Below are 18,398 nucleotides of genomic sequence, written 5' to 3'. Positions count from 1 at the left end.
ATTCATACTAACCTTCTAAAGATATACATTAAATAAACTTGTTGCAACTATAAGGGCAAGTCACAGGAGCTTATTGTTCTATTTCTCACATCTGCTCTACTGCTTAGAAAACTTTTTGCTATATTAGCAGTGTTCACAAGTCTGCTGTCTGAGGCCTGCCTTTTTTACCACTTTCTTAAAACCCTCTAATTTTATGAATCCCAGCACTGCTGGCCACATTGGATACAGCCCAGGAGACATTTGCTTTTTTGGGCTGCAAGTGCACATTGTCAGCTCCTGTTGAGCTTCTTGTACACCAACACCCCAAGGTCCTTCTTCTCAGGGCTTCTACTTTCTCAGAACCTTGAATTGGGCCTTGTTGAGGTTCACCCAAGCCCACATCCAAGTCTGCTCAGGTCCCTCAGAATGGCGTCCCTTCCCCCCAGTGTCAACTACACCATTGGTAGTAGTAGATTGGTGCCATCTGCACACACCATGGGCTCAGGAAGAGACAGAGAGCTGAGGAAGGAAAGCATTTCTGAAAGAAAATGGAGTTCTGGAAAACAATTAATGGAGCAGATAAAGTTTTTCATCAGATTTTAAACCTGGCAATATTTTGAGAGACTTTTAAAATAATTTCCCCTGTGGTCAAACAAAAACCTGTTCTTGCAATCTACAGAGGAATCTATATTCCTGCAGATTGGCACAAAGTAAGAACAGAGATGTTGAAATACAGAGTAATTTTCACTGCTGGATTGCTGAACTTTTCCAGCTTTCTCAAAACTCTCCTTGGCCCACCACGGATGCCAGGAGCTGATTTTTGCTGACTCCTGACAACTGGATGGGTGAAAGAAGTTGCTCCCATTTTTTTTCAAATTACTATTTCAGATATATCTGAGAAATGAATGTAAAGAGGGAGGAAGTCAAATTTTGATCCAAGAGAAAACAGATAGTTTCCTTTAAGAAATGTAACCACTCATCTGTCTGGGACAAAACAGTCCTTGCAGGGAAGAGCCAAACCATAAGCAGGCAAAAATTTATTTTTACTGGAAAGAATTGGACGTGTGTATTTATAATAACACTTCTCAGAATTATCTCAAGGGAATTGACTAACTGAAATGTCATATATAAGCTTATAGACCAATCTCTGTCATATACAAAGGTCTAAAATGACATATTTTTATCTGTTTTCTTCAAATGGTTGAGTATTACACCTTCTACTGAAATAGCTGATACTGCTTCCACCTGAGTGTTATATTACATATCCCATGGGTACAATCAGTTCTGCAATTCCTGTGCAAAGCAGAATGTTATTTAACAAATCTAAAACAGAATTAAAGTCAGGGAATAATGAATAAATCAGAAAATGTTGATATATATTGACCACTTGCGCTAGGAAACCCTCCCTCCAGATTTAGTTCCAGCTGATACCATGACTCATCTTTCCATATAAAGATTTTATTTTATTACTTATTACTTGGTAGACATTCACAGTTAAGAGTGGATAAAGAATGCAAACCACACTTTTCTGGATACTATAAAACAACTTCATTGCATCACTGTGGGATTACTGTGGACAGAGGTCCAGAGTCCCAGGGAGGAGATACACAGCACAGGGGGAGAGCAGGGCCCTGATTCTGGTCTGGCCCTTTCTCTAACTGTCTACTCTGAGGGGTCTAAAGCAGGGGGTTTCATTAACCATTGCTGAAATACACTTTTATTAGTCATTAATAGACAAGATAAAGAACATTTTTACTGAATTTTTAGAAGAGCTGGTTTAGCCTACAGCTGCAACAAGAAAAAGGCCAAAACTGGGCAGTTTTTCAAAGCTGAGAATGGCATTGAGGAACACATCTGCAGTTAGAAAAGAGCTGCAGATGACAGCACCAAGCAGACAAACTGAAATGCCAACCCTCAATATCAGGAGGTTCATGCATCTTCTCAGGCATCAGAACACTGTTCTGAAGAAAGCCAGGAGCCTCAGTGAGCAGGGTCCAGCTCCTCACAATTTTCTCTCCTGCATCCCACACCACCCAGACACCATTTGGGGGCAGTGCTACAAATCTGGATGCAGCACTAGCAAACAACACCACTGTCTTCTCCTCTCTCCTCTTGTACTTCCAAAGATGTGGTGGTTAACCAAGTTCTCAGAAAGGTGTTTGGACTGCACACACATATGCATGATCTTGTATCTCTTTAAAGAACTACTGCTTTTAAATGCTAAAACATAATTCATAGCCCTTGGGAAAGCTAAAGATTCTTCTAAGGGAAAGGGATGATAGCAATTTGAAACCTTTTTTCTTGTACTCCCACAATCTTCAGACAGGCAAAACCATCACAGAGATCAAAACAAAGTCTTAACACCCAGATAAGTCAACCTCACAGAGAGAAGAGAAGAGAAGAGAAGAGAAGAGAAGAGAAGAGAAGAGAAGAGAAGAGAAGAGAAGAGAAGAGAAGAGAAGAGAAGAGAAGAGAAGAGAAGAGAAGAGAAGAGAAGAGAAGAGAAGAGAAGAGAAGAGGACTCAAACAAAAAACAAAACAAAACACCAACACAAAAAAAATACCCCAAAAAAACAAAACAAAAAACCCAAACAAAAAAACCAACAACAACAGAAAAACCCTCCAAATCTAAACTAAATAAGAGTTCTATATTTCAGACACCAGGATTTCAGGAGAAGCTGCTGAGTGCTTTTCAAAGTGGTAAGTACATGTGCTTCTCAAAACTGGTTATTACTGTAAACTTTCATCATTAACCAAGGAAATTTTGACTCACAACTGATCTAAAAGCTGCAGCTTTGTGCACTTAACAAGGCAGCAAGGTCTGTCCTTAATCAAAATGCAGAAAGGACAATTTACTCTGTGCTGCATCCATGTTTTTTGTCAATTGCAGAAGATGCTTCTGAGTGTATAACATTCTTACAAAGTCAGAATGTTTTTTTTGTTCATAAATATTAATTCAAAGCACTCAGCCTCAAACATTTGAAAGTCTTGGCTCTTTTCTATTATTATTCATTGCACAGTGATCTTTTAATTGGAAATAGACAATTACCAGAATATTAATTCTGTTCTTCTGTCTTGGAATTAATATGAGTTTACCTGCACACAAAGAAATGCTGCAAGTGCTTATTTGGCAGTATCTTAAACCAGACAAATGTCTCACTACACTGTATGTAAATACATATTTTACATCTAGATGCCTACTGTCATAACAGAGATGTTTTTATAGGGCGAGAGCTCTGAGAGTAACTGAATTTCCCCTGCTGCAGTCATTTAAAAAATCAAAGTAAGGCAGAGGCTCTAATTAATTTCAAATAAGAATGAAAAATCTGTTGGGCTTGACAACAGCATTTTGCAAAAAATCTGATGTCATCTGAATTTGACTGATAATATGTTAACTGTCCGGTTTATCTCGGCTGTTTGAGGGGCCTGAAAAGGCCCGGGGTGGCCTTGGGGCAGCCCGCATATCGAAGGACGAGAAGAGGCTTCAGTTCTTCTTTCTGGTTTTATGTTTATTAATTGTTTATCTAAAAGATGTTCTTTCAGCCACCAGAGATCTGCTCAGCAGTCAGCCATGGGCACACTGTCTCTCCCCTCCGGGGCAGGCACCTATCTTTATACCCATTGTGACGTGTACAATATTTATCATTTTTCCCCAATACCATCTATTGTTATAACTCGGTGTACTCTTAGTAATAACCAATCCAAAGGTGCCACCGTGGCCAAAGAAGATGGAGGAGAGGAGGAAGAAGAAGGAGGGCAGGACACACCCCAATTCCTCCATCTTACTCCTCTAAACCCCCCTGTACATAAATCCTAAACCCTGTTTCTCACCCTCTAATTAGCTAATCTTTCCACCCTTCACCCCGGTGAGGCCCTCTTATCTTCATAAAGGTGTCGTCTCCCATGTAGGGTCAAAGTCCTGCCACCAGACACTTCTGGCAACATTCCAGGACTCTCGGGCCCCCCAAGGGTGGTCTCGGGGGCCCTGCATCCCAGGACTCAAATCCTGAGATCCCACAGTTAACAACATACTGTTTCAGTGAGATCCCTTGATTTTTGAAGGATCAAATTATCCCTGTAAGAAAGCCTGGGTTTGAGAAAACTAAAAGAGAAAAATCAACAGAAAATTGAGCAGTTTTTAGCAGGGATGCCTCGCTGAGCCATTGTTACAAGATTTGCAGTGCTGGAGGAACTAGCAATGCCTGGAGTGTTCCTCAGAGAACCCAAATGTTTGCCCAAGCAATGGGCCTAAGATAGCTCTCCTTCAACACTGATCCAAAATATCCCCTGGGTATGTGACTTTTTTCCTGGGTGGAAGAGGACTATTTTTCTTTTTCTGAATTCACTTAGCTTCCTACTAACTTTATTTTAAAAGCATGCAACTTGCAACATAAAAACAGAGAAAGCAACATCTTCATGAAGAGTGATTTTTCAAGAAGGACTTTTTACAAGGGCATATAGTGATAGGACAAGGAGTAATACCCTGGAAGATAAACTGAGATTAGATAGTAGGAAGTTATTGTAAATGCCAGGTTCACCAATGAGGGGAGAGAATGATGCATCTGACTCCACCTTATCAGAAGGCTAATTTATACTATTATACTATAATTTATACTATTATACCATATTATATTAAAAAATAATATAATATGCTAAAGAATACACTGTACTAAAGAATACAGAAAGGATACTTACTGAATGCTAAAAAGATAATGAAAACTCATTACTCTCTCCAGAGTCTCAACACAGCATGGCCCCAATTGGCCAAAGAGTCAAAACAACTCACGCCAGAATCCAATGAAACAATCACCTGTGGGTAAACAATTGCCAAACACATTCCACATAAGCACAACACAGGAGAAGCAAATGAGATAAAAATTGTTTTCCTTTTCTCTGAGGCCTCTCTCACTGCCTTTCAGCTTCCCAAGAGAAAAATCCTGGGCAAAGGAATTTTTTCAGAGAATGTGAATGCCACAGGAAGATATTCTTCACTGAGTGCTGATGAGGCACTGGAACAAGCTGATGTGGCTGCCCCATCCCTGGGAGTGTTCAAAGCCAGGTTGGATGTGGCTCAGATTAGCCTGTTCTAGTGGAAGGTGCCCCTGTCCATGGCAGAGGGGCTGGAACAAGGGGATCATTAAGGTCCCTTTAAACCCAAATCCTTCACTGGTTCTATTACAAGTTATTCACCACCAGTGCTGAACTGTTATCCTTTAAGAGCTGCCTCTTTCCTTTTAAAAGTAGTTATAAAATAATTCAATTCTCAGTGGGCTGAAGATCATGGCAGCTATAGATGGTGCATTCCTAACATTCCCTAGCAAGCCTCTGGTGTTTCTGTGCTGATTAGTGGATTACCCAGGCAAAAGGAACAAGCTCTGGAGGGGCAATCAGGAGAAAGACACCAAACGCCTCTGTCCCAGATGATTAAGATTGTCTCCTGAGAGATAGAGAAGAATCACTCCAAGCCTTTGCAGCAGGGCTAATGAAGACTGATTTCTTGAAGCTGCAGCACAATTCCCCAGCTCCATAGCCACCCCCTCCCTCCTCCCCTGCAGTAACCTCAGCTTCCCTCCACGTCCTCAGCTGCCTCTGCAGGAAGGCTCAGGCACACGCCTGTGCCACTGGAGCCAGAGGTGTGCTCTGGGCCAGCTGGCTGCTGTTGGCATCCCTGGCAAGCATGGAGCCAACAGCCTCAGGTCTGCATAGGGAGGGGGCATCAGGCAGACCTGAAAAGATATTTTTCTCTTGTCAGATTTGAGCAAATCAATGAGCTGGGAGTATTATTGCTGAAAGAGTTTCTGAGATAGAATGTGAGTATCTTCTCTTTTCTAAAATCAAGAGAGGTAGGGGGAGAAATTGGCACATTATGCACAACCTACATAAAATTCCAGGCTTTTGGAAACTGGAAGAGGGATTTCTGTCTGTGTAATGTTTCTGTGCAGAAGTTCAGGCATCAACCTGCCAGTGCTGCTGCTCTGCTCCTGTACCTTACTCTCCCTCTGCAATAGTCATTTAGAGTAAAGAGAACTTAATGCTGCTGAGTTCTGAACTTCAAATGGTGGATTCCTGCTTAGATTTGAAAAACATACATTTTAACTGGTCATTCACCTATGACAAAAACTCATCAAAAATCTTTGCTGGCAGTAAATTAATCATGTATTGAAGTATTTCTTGAGCAGATGAAGCCATTGCTTTCTTTCATAACAAGTCAGGTTTGATGCAAGTAAATGCATGGACAAAATATATCTCCAGCTGCTCTTTTAATTCCAAGTTCTCCTCCATTTTTACAAGGAAATAAAATAAAATAAGAAAAAAGCCAAACCCTACCAAGCCTGAAAGCAGAGCAGCACCATAACTTCACACGTGTAAAGAAAAGCAGTTGGCTGCATGCAAAAATTCTGACATATGGTCTCTAAAATTCAAATAGTGATGATAAAAACTATAGACAAAGCAAGAGCTATTAGTAAAGGCATAAAGAACTGCTTCAAGCAGCACTCCGAGAAAGTACAATTGGGGCATTTATTTTGTTCCAGCTTTGGTGCCCTTGAGATGCACTGCAAGAGGGGAGATTTGGGAGTGCCAGGGCCTCAGTTTAGTAGGGAGCTGCCAAAATGCCACATGCAGTTCATAATCTCAAGGCTAGAGAGGTCCTGCTGGCCTCATCCCTATTTCCCTGCAGGATCTAGTATCTGACTGATAAAACCATGGGTTTCAAGGCTTTCCTGTCCCCTTACCAGGCCTACTGTGTTACCCAGCAGTCCCCCTGGTCATGGGCAAACCCTATGGTATGAACATGCTTTAAATGAACATGGGTAAAGAATTGCCCATGGATTTCCTGCTGTAGAGTTCAATACCCAGTAGCAGGTCATATTTTTAGTCCTGAAAATTCCTGATTTAGGAAGTACTCGTTTGGCCAATGGAGTCACAGATCCACTCCTTTGGTCAATGGATCATCAGTCACAGATCCACTAATCAAAGTGTAAAAATCCATTAACTGGGGATGTTAATCTCAGGAGCTCTGGAGTCACTCCTGTGTATCACCATGAAAAAGAGGTTTCAAGTCCTGCTCCAGGTAGAAGAGATGTGCAATGCAGGTGAGGTGAAGCAGAGCTGCTGTTTAGCATGATCAGGGTATACAGAAACAGGTATGAAACTACTTATACAACTACCAAGTAAATTAAGGAGATTTATTTATCGTTATTTTATGGATAATCTCAATGCTGAATCTTAATTTATAATAGTAGTCTGGAAATATACATTTAACAAAAACTAAGTCATTAAAAATCTTCATGAATATGAATTTGGAAAACTGGCCATACTTCTGCAGGAGGATTTCTTTATTATTTCTCTAGACTAGTTAAAAAAATGCCTTTAAAATACTGAAACTCATTTTTAAATTAATGAGTACAACTTCCAAAAACATTATAAATTCATTAAAGTATTAAATGCAACTTCTTTACAGATTACCAAGCTACTCAAGTTCCCATTTATGAATATTATTTAAAAGTCCCATTTTCTATTTGGTTTTAGAAAAAACTAGATTTAATATTTCCAATTAAATAATTCTCATGTGAATTCTTGTGAGGAGAAAGAGTCTCTTAATACTTATTTTCAGATGAGGGAAAAAATAAGCTATTTTATATGCAAATATAACAGATTTCATTTAATTGTTCCTGAGGGAAGAAGATGATTTGTATGCAAACCTCTTGCCAACTGGAGACTTCAACCTCCAAATTTCTTTTCCTCTCAAATCAATAATTAATAACTGCTCCTTCCTAATGGGAGAGAGTGCAGTTCCTGCAGGGCACTGCATTCAAGGCCTCTATGTCCCAAAAAAGTCACCAGAAGCTGGGAGTGGTAGAACTCAACTCTGTTGAGTTGCTCCAGTGGAGAGACAAGTGCTCAACATATCACAAGTCCAGCAAAGCAAAAGCAAATTTTCACCAAAGAATAGGGCTGCAGGAAGTATTTATTAGCCACCATGAGAGAATTCACTTCCAGCAGGCATGCAGTGATCAAAATGATCATTCCAATGTATCTGTATGAAACATCCTTCGCTGATCCCTGTGTTCCGTGCTGTTCCCATGGCAAGGGCTGGAAGCCCTCGGCTCAGTGGCACAGCTGGGCACTCAGGCGAGACAAATCATCCATCATCAGGCCACTTAAATTTCATCTCTGTCTTTTACCCTGTGGGAAAAGTCTACAGGGTGTCTTGTAGGGGAAAGCATTTTAAAATGGCATTGTCACAAGCACAGAAGCCAGGCCACCTCCTTGCAGAGGCAGGTCTCACGCTAGCACAGCTGGGTTTCAGGCTGCATCATGGAGACCTTTTTCTGTGCCCTCTCATCCTGATGAATATCCCTGAATTTTTCTCAGAACAAGGTGTTCTTGACCCTGCTTAGTCAATGTACCCACTTGACATCCAATTTATACAAAAATTCTCATCTCCCCTTATCTAGCTAATCACTTAATGCAGTCTAAACACTTTGTTAACCAGCTGAAAGGCAGATTTACAGAATCTCAATATACATAAACCTTAACCACTAGTTTAGAAAAGAGAGACATCCAAGCAGCTGAGCATAGACAAAGCTAGGGACACCCACTCATCCTTCTGTCCTTTTTGCCAAAGAGGTTTGCAGTTTTCTGTGTCACACTCCTCTGTATCAGTAGATGTGCAGAAAAACAACAAATGGTTGGGCTTTTGTACTTTTGCTCCTGAATTTGCACTCCAGTTTCTTACTCTCCACACAGAGAATTTGAAAAGCACGTTGTGCTCACCAGTCCTGTGATTTAATAACCTGCTCCTCTTCAGGTGCAAATTATGGTGTTTGAAAGAGGTGATTTCAATTGCCTCCAGCTGCTCTCATGCCCACTCCAGGCACATCCAGGCCCTTGCCTGTTCCCACACATGCTTCAACCACCACTCTCACTGTGTTGTCTGGCAAGGCAAATGAGGCTCAAGCATGATTCACAGCCTAATGGAGTAATTCTAGCATCAAGAAAACCCTGATGTGTGTTTGGGGGTGTAGTGAATTTACCACTAGAGAAACAAGAGTAGTGTTCCAGGTGCCAAGCCCACCACTCCAAATGCTGTACATAAAGATATACTTTTGGGTGCCTTCTGAAGTACTAGTACATGTACCAATGTGTACAAAATATTATTCCACATCTTATGAAAAACTCAAGATGTTTTAAAATAAGCTTTCCCTAAAGAGGCAACAAGAGGATGGTTAATTAAAAGAAAATTTTTCTTTTGCGATGTTACTCATAGTAGCCTTAAAGAAGAGTGCTTTATAGACATGCAAGAATTATAGTGCAAAAATTAAGTTTTTTCCAAATAATAGATAACATCAATCAGTTCCCAAAGCACTGTTTGAGGTTGACTGAAGGACTCAGAGTTCGTTTCTCCAGATGAGTTAGAGCTTTCATTCCATGATTATACTTTTTCTACTCAGAAGTAGAGCAGCTTTGCAGATTGTTTAGATTAATAATGCCAGTACTTTTTGTTACTTGTTACACTAGGATCTGCATTCAGTATTAGCTCCAAGTAGAGATGGTACATTAACTGCACCTAAAGTCAAATTGAAGAACCATGTTAAATTATTTTTTGCTCAAAATTATGTAAAGATATGGTTCATGATTCAAATTTTTGTAGCTATTACAAAGTCCATTACATTAGATTCACAATGATGGTCTTAAGCTCTTTAATTATAATTTGAAGAGCATAACTGCCAAAACCTGCCAGCCAAAAGCAAAAAGTAGTCATACTCTATATAGGCACTTATGGATAAAAGCCCCTGTCAACAAAAGCCAATATCATGTCATTAAAAGTATTGCTGAATTAGAGATGGAAGTTACTCTTCAGCTGGAAGTCATAGCAACAAAACACATGCTTTTCTTTCTCTTTGATTTATCTCTCTTGGCTTTATCATTGATTTCAGGAGTGAATTTTGCATGGTTTTTTAGCTGTATCTATCTACACACAGAGGTTTTGGAAATTAGCTGAAGCTCTTAAATTTCCTATTAATGGAACTGAGCATACAAGAAATACTGATTTAATGAAGTGATAAAAACTGTGTTCAGTATTTTTCAGCAAAATAGATAAAGGAACAAAAGTGTAGCAATTCAGTAGTCTAAATTGAAAGAAATAATTGAATCCTATATCTAAGAAAAAACTTATGTGTCACATCACCCTTCTGCTTTAAGCCTCTTTCCTGACTCCTTGAACTTCTTCTAAAATAGCAGCTGACAGGACATCATCACTTGAAGAAGGTTCTTGTTAATCTGACAGTCATTATAATTTGCTCACATTCCAGAGCTGCACAGTTTATTGTGCCAGATTATATTTTATTTTAATTCCTAAATGCTCACTCATAACAACAGGTTCTTCAAAATGGCTTTATATGTTTCCAATATTTCAGTGTTGGCAGTTTTTTGGCACAGGCTAGTTAAAACCGAGAAATACAACCTAAAAATTCACATGACCCAATTACTGACCAAAGCAGAAAAATTTTGAAGCTGACAAGTCAACCTGATTGGAAAACTGACAACCATTGGACGATCTCAGGTAGTTATGTGGCAATTATAGAAAAGAATTGTCTCCAGGACTAAACATTAATTGTTTGTAAAGTGCTTTAGAAGTCAATAACACACTCATCAACTCATTAAATCTGGGGGTTTTTACTAGTCTTTCAGAACTATCTTACAATGAAACACTACAACTCTTGTAACTAAATTGAAGAACTTTGATACTGCTAAATTAATGTCAAATAAGTCTCTTTTAGTCTGAGATTAATACATTTAAAAAAAGTATTTTGTTCTAGCAATATGAAAAAGTAATGAAATTTTGTAATGGATTTCATGATAAAGAATTGAAATGTGATTTAATACTTGACTTGCATGTGAATTCAGCTTTTAGCAGCTGCAAAAGCTCTTTTCTGCCAATTGGTTGTAACACATTCACTGTACTCCCCCAATTATTTGACTTCCCACAGCTTCTAGGTCATCACTGCTGAGGCAGAAGTGCAACCAGGATAGAATTTGTCCAAAGAGCTTCTGTTCGACATTTGGGAGAAGCATGTGAAAACTGCCCCCAGGGAGGGAAGTAAGACTGATGGTACAGTGCAGAGGTAAGGCTGAAACCCTCAAGAGAAGCTCAGACATGAGTAAATTTGGGCTGTGAAACCATGCTCTCTCTCTCTCAAGGGATGCAGGCTTCTTGTCTCTTCTCACTTTGTTGTTAGGAGTCTGGTGGTGTGTCATATTGTCCCTCCAGATAGGATCCCCAGATAAGCTATCAAATCACCAGTCTCATGTGACAAAGACCAGAGCAGTAACTGTATAGACTACATTTTGTGATGACTGAGGTGAAGGTCAATTTCATTTTTTTAAATTTTCACATTTTATTTCTTTTTAAAAACAAAAATCAACCTCTATTAAAATAGAATTATGCAAAGTATTCAATGGTTATGAAAATCCAACACTTAATTTGCTGTTGCACTTATTCCGGTTATCTTCATCCCATGAGTCCATGGTTTATGATAATTACATGATGAAAAAAATCATCCTTTTACCCACATCATGCTCCATTAAGCACATATATGGGTCATTTCTGCTGACTCCTCTCTACTGCTCTGCTCATTTTTTTAGATGGAAAAAGACAGGAGAGGAATGTTATTCTTTTGAATAACATTAAAATGTTATTCATAAATAACCAAAATGCAGCTAAGGAAAAGCAAAAAACTAAAGTTGTCTACATGTGTTGTTCTTAGTTATGCTGAGCAAGTCAATCCTGCCTTTTGCCTTAAAGTTGCATTTATATTTGGGGCCTATGCCCTCCATCAGTAAACTGGGAAATAAGAGAAGATGTTACTGCAGGAGATGTACAAGTAAATATGGTTTGAGGTTTTTGCTGGGTTTTGGGCTTTGGGTTTTTTCCAAAATGCTTCTTTTATTTCCCAATTCAGATTCAGTCACAGAATCACAGAATATGCTGAGTTGGAAGGGACCTACAAGAAAAACTGAAGCTTTACTGATAAGCACTGTCTTCTGTCCAAATTCAAGAAGTAATGGGGGGGTAAAGCATCTTTATGTGTTTTATCTGACTAACACTCATTAAAGAAAAGCTATTCACCAAGGCATTAACTGAGAATGCACAGGTAATTTTGTTCTGCTGAGTGTTTGACTCCACTATCTACATAATGTTACTCTGACCATTTCTGTGAGTATATGATGTACCTGATGTGCTCTTCTAGGCACTTACATCAGGATTAATGTACCTCCAACTGAAGCTGGTGAGCCCTTCAAATATACTTATTAAGGTTAACAAGACAGCTTATTTGAATTAAAGCTTCATGAACAAAGGAATGCTATTCAGACCTCACATTATATAACAGTTATCTTCAAAATACTTTTGGAAATGTATCTAACTGTGGAACATTTTTAGAGTATCTTTCTACTTCTAAGAACATTAGAAGTTTTTAAAGTTTGTAAATGGAATTTGAGTTCAACAAGCTTTCTCATTTTAAAAGGTTCAGTAAAAAATATAAGACTGCAGAATTGAGAACTACATTTTTGTCTTGCAAGACTTCCTTCCCATTGACTTGTGATGAGTCTGAGTAACCTGTCAAATTAATATACACTTCCTACATGGACTTCATTAATCTACACAGAATACCTAGTCCATCAATATTAAAAGTACCTTAACAAGGAGAGGGGGTGGACAGGGAGTGGGGTTCTATCTTATCAATTGCTGTGCAGTGGGTCAACATCAATAAATGATTATGGCAAGGAACAGACCATTTGTACAGTGAGCTGTTCCTAAACCCATTAATTTAGGGAGTAAGAATGAAATGCAATTTTTATATTTCTTGTCCTTATCTCTGCTTGGTTTAATTTTACTTTCCTCTCTCCATCTATATTCCTCTGCTCTCCTCAGCAATTGTCATTTCTGTCTGGAAAATATATGTGCTGGAGATTCATCTTTTGTCATTCTATTTTCTCTTTTGTTTCTCCCTTTTCCCTTTCCTTTACAATACTTTTTATCTTTCCTTTGTAATACATTTCAGCTTCACTTTTACTTTGTTTTTTCCCTCCCTCCTTTGCAGCTTTTTCCCTCCCTCCTTTGCAGATTTTTCCCTCTTTTGTAGCTTCCTCCCTCCCTTATGTATTTTTCCTCTCTCAGATTAAATTTTTGATGAAATAACCACTTTACTTTTATAAAATACAGGTGATTTACTTATTTCTTTAAAGATCTGACCATTGTATAATTTTGATCTGGTTTTTAGGTTGTAGGAAATCTGCACAATTTTTTCATCATGTTTGAATTCTCTAAGTTTGCCTTTTTTTTTTTTTTTTCCTGGATCTATCTAGATCTGTCCATAAAAAATGAACTAGATTTTAGTACAGATTTTCCATTCTTTGGCCACTGTCCCTCTTGGCTGAACATTTTCAGAAGAGGAAAAGATTTTTCTCATTGAATAGTTAGTAACTGTGGAGACGACATTGCCCCAGCCCAGGGTATCCTGGAATGGAAAGGAAACATGATAAACCTTCCATCAAATGCAGTTTGTCTGCAGGAAGAGTTATTGTGAATTCCCAAAGATTTAGAGAGGGGAGAAGAAGGTGGCAGCATTTTACAGCTGATTCATCAGGCTTAATTTAAAGCAAATTCTTTAGTACTGAGAGCTGTCATCAGAAGGGGAAGAAAAGAGAAACCCCATGGGCATTCTCACTTCTTCTTTTTAGTAATTTCCCTGAAACTTTCACAGGGCAAAACTGAGCTTGATGAAATTAAATAATAAAGGCATCCACCCAATTAGTGAATGTAGAAGGGGAGGAGCATGATTCCTGCCTTGCTGGATTAAGAATGCTTGAGATAACAAAAGAGGATGGGAGGTGGGAAGGAAAGTACGATTTCTAAGGAGAGGCTACTAAAAATTCAAGTTTTTTTCATTCTTTTAATAATGAGATTGCTCCTGCTGTCCAATTTGGGAAGGTAAAGGCAATCTCTCCTAGCAGAACAGCAACAAAGCTTTCCAACAAGTGATATTTTTGAAAACAAGCATTTTTCACTGTGTTTTTTCACTTTATTTCTGGCATAAAGCAGAACTAATTGTAGGGGGAGGTTGAGTTCACAGAGAGTACATATATATTTAGATTGTATCTGTACTTGAAATACACACTCCAAAGAGCTTCAACTCTAAGCCCACTGCGGTAGCAAACTTTGGTACCTCTGTGTGTGCCTGCATGTGGAGGCCAGCTTCTTGTGCTGGTGGTTTATTACAAGATATGGGATGTGCTCTTCAAGCCAAACAATCCAAAAATCTTTCCAAGCTACATTTCATTACTTAAGTAAAGCCAGAGATTTTTCAATTTTTTTTGATGCTGCCAAAGTTAGACTCTACTAATGCTACTTCATGAGATCCATTTAAAAAAAAAAAAAGCTTTTCATATATATCCCATTTCTACACAAAATGAATTGCACTGGTCTTGGTGTCCCTGGTTTCCACACCCACTATCACATCAGATGGATGGGTGACAGGATCTCTCCAGATCCTGTCCTCCCTTTCAGCATAGCTGTTGTAGCCACTCTGATCCGAGTGGGCAGCCAGGGTTTGGGACCTTCCTAGGGTATTTCTGCCAGAAAATGATACTAATGACACATGGCTCATACCTCTGATGGAATCTTAGGTGACAAAGCATGCTTGTGTGTATACTTCTCTTTCCCTTTATACAAGAAAAAACACAAGTTGCCTCCCACACAGTTTTTTTTTTCTGATTATTATGAGGTAAGGGGATGCAGGAAGGGAGCACAGAAGAAGGAGAGGAAATTCTTGTGATTGTTCTCTGGGCAAGAATCTTCAGTAAGAACATCAGCCTACCTCTACCCCTAACCTGCTGCAAAGCTGCCAGACCCCAGGGCAGTTTGGACTCCTGTTCTGACAGTAGCAAATGCCCAGAGTGCAAAGAAGAACTCATTGCTACACTTAAACTCTGATTTTTGCCCCCTTAACCTTTAGCTAATAACTGGTACAACATGCTTGCATGAAAAGGCAAGTGGTGCCTTTCCCTGCCACCATCATTTCATAGATGTGATGAGACTTGGCCAGCTAAGTGTGTTCAGTTGGACATTGCTCTTTTGATAAAGGCATCATTCAAATGTAGCAATTAATGACAGCCTAGGCTAGAATAAGCTCTCACATGGAGCATTAGGGCAAGACAAAACTTAAAAAATTGTCCTCCACACCTGTAACTAAGGCAGGGAAAAATACCTTGGAAAGATCATATAATCACCTAAGTTGCTACTTCATGGATCTTTAATGCAAGGCACTTAAAACTGTATAAAAAAAGGAGTTTTGTAATATTGCAGCCAGCAATCTAGTGCTAATATGTAAAGTGCTTCCAGCATACCCAAGTTCTCCTTTCAACTGACATTTTAGGAAATATTTTTGAACGAATATTCTATCTGATGTTACATTTTCAGGCTAGACTACAGAGGAATTATCCTCCTGTTGCTTTAGTTTCCCCTCACAGACTTCTGCAATTTTTCATAAATCCAGATGATGAGTACAGGTCCTGGGGAAGATTTAGTTTGGCACAGGGAATATATTCTTAGAAGAGATGGTAGACTTCCAAGATGCTGCTAAGAAAAACGATGTCTGACAGGCTGTTTAGGTCTGTGGGAGTTGATCTGTCACCTTCTTAGATTCTTATACATTGCTGCAGGTGAAAATCAGAGTAAAATGTCAACATTTGTCCACAGCATCTTAAAAGTCACTTTTAAGAAGTGGCTTAAAAATTTAAGTTTTTAACCCTGGTAATCACCTGTCAAAAGTTTCTCTAGTCTAACTTCCTTGAATTAATAGAAAAGTCTTTATTTATTTACCAGAAGTTAAAAAGTGCTTGCCTTTGGCCATAAAACTTTGCTGTCTATGAGGAATAAGTCTTGGAAGTGGCTTGCTGGACTGAGAAGGGATAGTAATGGATAAATGCTCTGACCTTTATTAGTGGTTAAGTTTGAAACTAAGCATGGAAGGAAAATGCTCTGGTCTCAGGAAAGGAGCAGTGAACACATGAATTATTTTTCCTTCCAGAATCTGTGCCAGTAACAGGAATTTCCTCAAGCAGTTCCATCTTTGCAGATCAGGAGTTCATATTAAATATTCTTGCCTGGGCTTCAAACCAAACCTCATCCTTTTTGCCATTATTTAATATGTTGGCCATCAAAGATTAATTTAAGGAATGAAATATTTATTGAGCTTCTTACTGTCCTTTTGTGATACAAGGCTCTATGTGGGTGGAAGGACAAAAAATATGATACATGAAACCATAAATCTTGTTTCCAAGTTTCTGTTGTATATCAGATTGAACATAGAGGTATCACACTTAGCATCAGGGTCACAGAAATTCCATGAAGATCCTGCATGTACAGCAATGTTTCAGGTTTTCCCTGAACACTGTGGAAACACACCAGCTGATCCCAGGAAAGGTCTCGTATGTGTGAAGCTTTGAAAAAAATTTTCTGAACTCTAAAAGGGGAAAAAAAAAGAAAAAGAAAAGGCTGAGGAATCTGGGGACTCTGACAGATATCTCTCCAACTGGTCTTTATTAATAATAGTTTCGTGCTGTGATTATTCGCATACATTTACTGAGCACAGCATAGCTATTTCCCTTGTTCTGGTTTTGATCTAGAAAACCGCAAAATACTGGTGTGAAACAATTTATCTAAAAGCAAAGTGGCTTAATTATGCCTATGCTTTATCTTTAATAGGTGAGTTTAGGATAAGCATTTTTGTTTTGTAGCAACTTTCAATTTTCCTTTCCTTTGCCACTGTAGCAGTAATTGCTCATGTGCCTATTACCTCTCATACAAACACAACTCCACAGAGGGGTGGGGAAGGCTGTGCTCAAAACCACTCAATGTATTTGGGAGACTCAGCAAAATACTCACAAGCCTGGTTTTAAAGGGTTTTATTTATGCCAGCAGGCACGTTCTTATATGCAGCAGGCACAGGGTCTGCAAGGCCTCCCTGGCATTCAGCAGCCTAAGATAGGAAATGCCCAGTCATGATGGCTGGACCTAAGTCCCTTTTTCTGCCTTCAGACCCTTTCTCTGTAAGTCTATAGGTCACTTCCCTTTTGACCCTTGCTGTTGGACAATTCCTAAAACTCCTGTGTCCTATACAAAGAGCTCCTTTTGCCCAGCTTGGCAGAGGAACTGTCCCTGAGGCCTTCGCAGAAGGCCAATAAAGACAATCCTGTGGAACCTCACACGGCCTTCCTCCTCTCTCTCCCTGTGTCTGCCCAAGGCACTTAGCAAGCAAAGAGCTGAAATCACAAATGAGCTGATAATCACAAAGAGCTGATCTCACTAAGAGCTGAGCTTGCTGAGGTAGCCTGTAGCTGGGAACAGCCTGAGGGGCCTGGATAGGCCATGCTTTATTGGACTTCTCTGTCTTGGGCACCCACACAGCCGGGGTCAGGGAGACCCCGAAATGCCAGAGTCACCTCATACTTATACAGGGGGAGCAGTAGTGTGCTGATCTCAACACAGCTAATTGGTTTGGTGGGGGCTAAAATCTGGACCTATGTGTGTGTGATTCTCTCCTGTTGCTGATGCAAGTATCACCACTGTGCCTGATAAAGGTGGAGAAAGGTCTCCTACTCTCCTCTCTCTGGAGCCCAGTGACCCTACAATGCATTACACCTTTGCTTTTGTTAAAGGCTATCCATGCTGGGGGGGCAAGCTGCATTTATGGTGGGCTGTCACTCACTGTGGGAGCTGGGATGCCACAGGCTTGGTGGCAACAAGGGTGTAGGGGGATATAGTATGGATAAATGAAGGTGGTATAGAATGTCATTTTACCCCCTAAAGAGTTGCAGCTGAGCCAATTAGTAAGGATTAGGAGCAAGCCTGATTTTAACAGGCCACACCTGTAGCCAATGAGAAATGTGTTATAAAAGAGTAGATTGGTTTGTTGAGGGGAAACTGGAGTCAGTTGGCTACTGCGAGGACAGGGAAGTGGAGCTGCATACAAGAAACATTAAGGAGGTACAAAATATGGCAATATGGAACTCTAGCAATATGGAACTCTTGCGCTATAATGGCAAAAAATGGTGACCCTGATGTGATTTGGGATAAAGGACTCAAATGCTAAACTATATGAGCAGAGCTGGAGTCACTTGGCTACTGCAAGAAGAAGAGAGTCAGTGCCTAGAGGAGATGCCCACAAGAAACATCATGGAGGTATGAAACTCTAACCATCTGGAACCCTTGCAATGTAATGACAATGGAACTCTTGCACTATAATGACAACACAAGGGCACAGCGGCACTGGAATTGCTACGCCCTTGTTGCTCGCACCGGAGTCCCTGAGCTGCCCTGCTTGTCCAGCTCAGCCCTGCTGCCACCCTAGATT

This window comes from Zonotrichia albicollis, chromosome 5 (genome assembly GCF_047830755.1).
Source record: "Zonotrichia albicollis isolate bZonAlb1 chromosome 5, bZonAlb1.hap1, whole genome shotgun sequence".
Classification (NCBI taxonomy): Eukaryota; Metazoa; Chordata; class Aves; order Passeriformes; family Passerellidae; genus Zonotrichia; species Zonotrichia albicollis.
Note: the sequence above shows the minus strand (reverse complement) of the source record.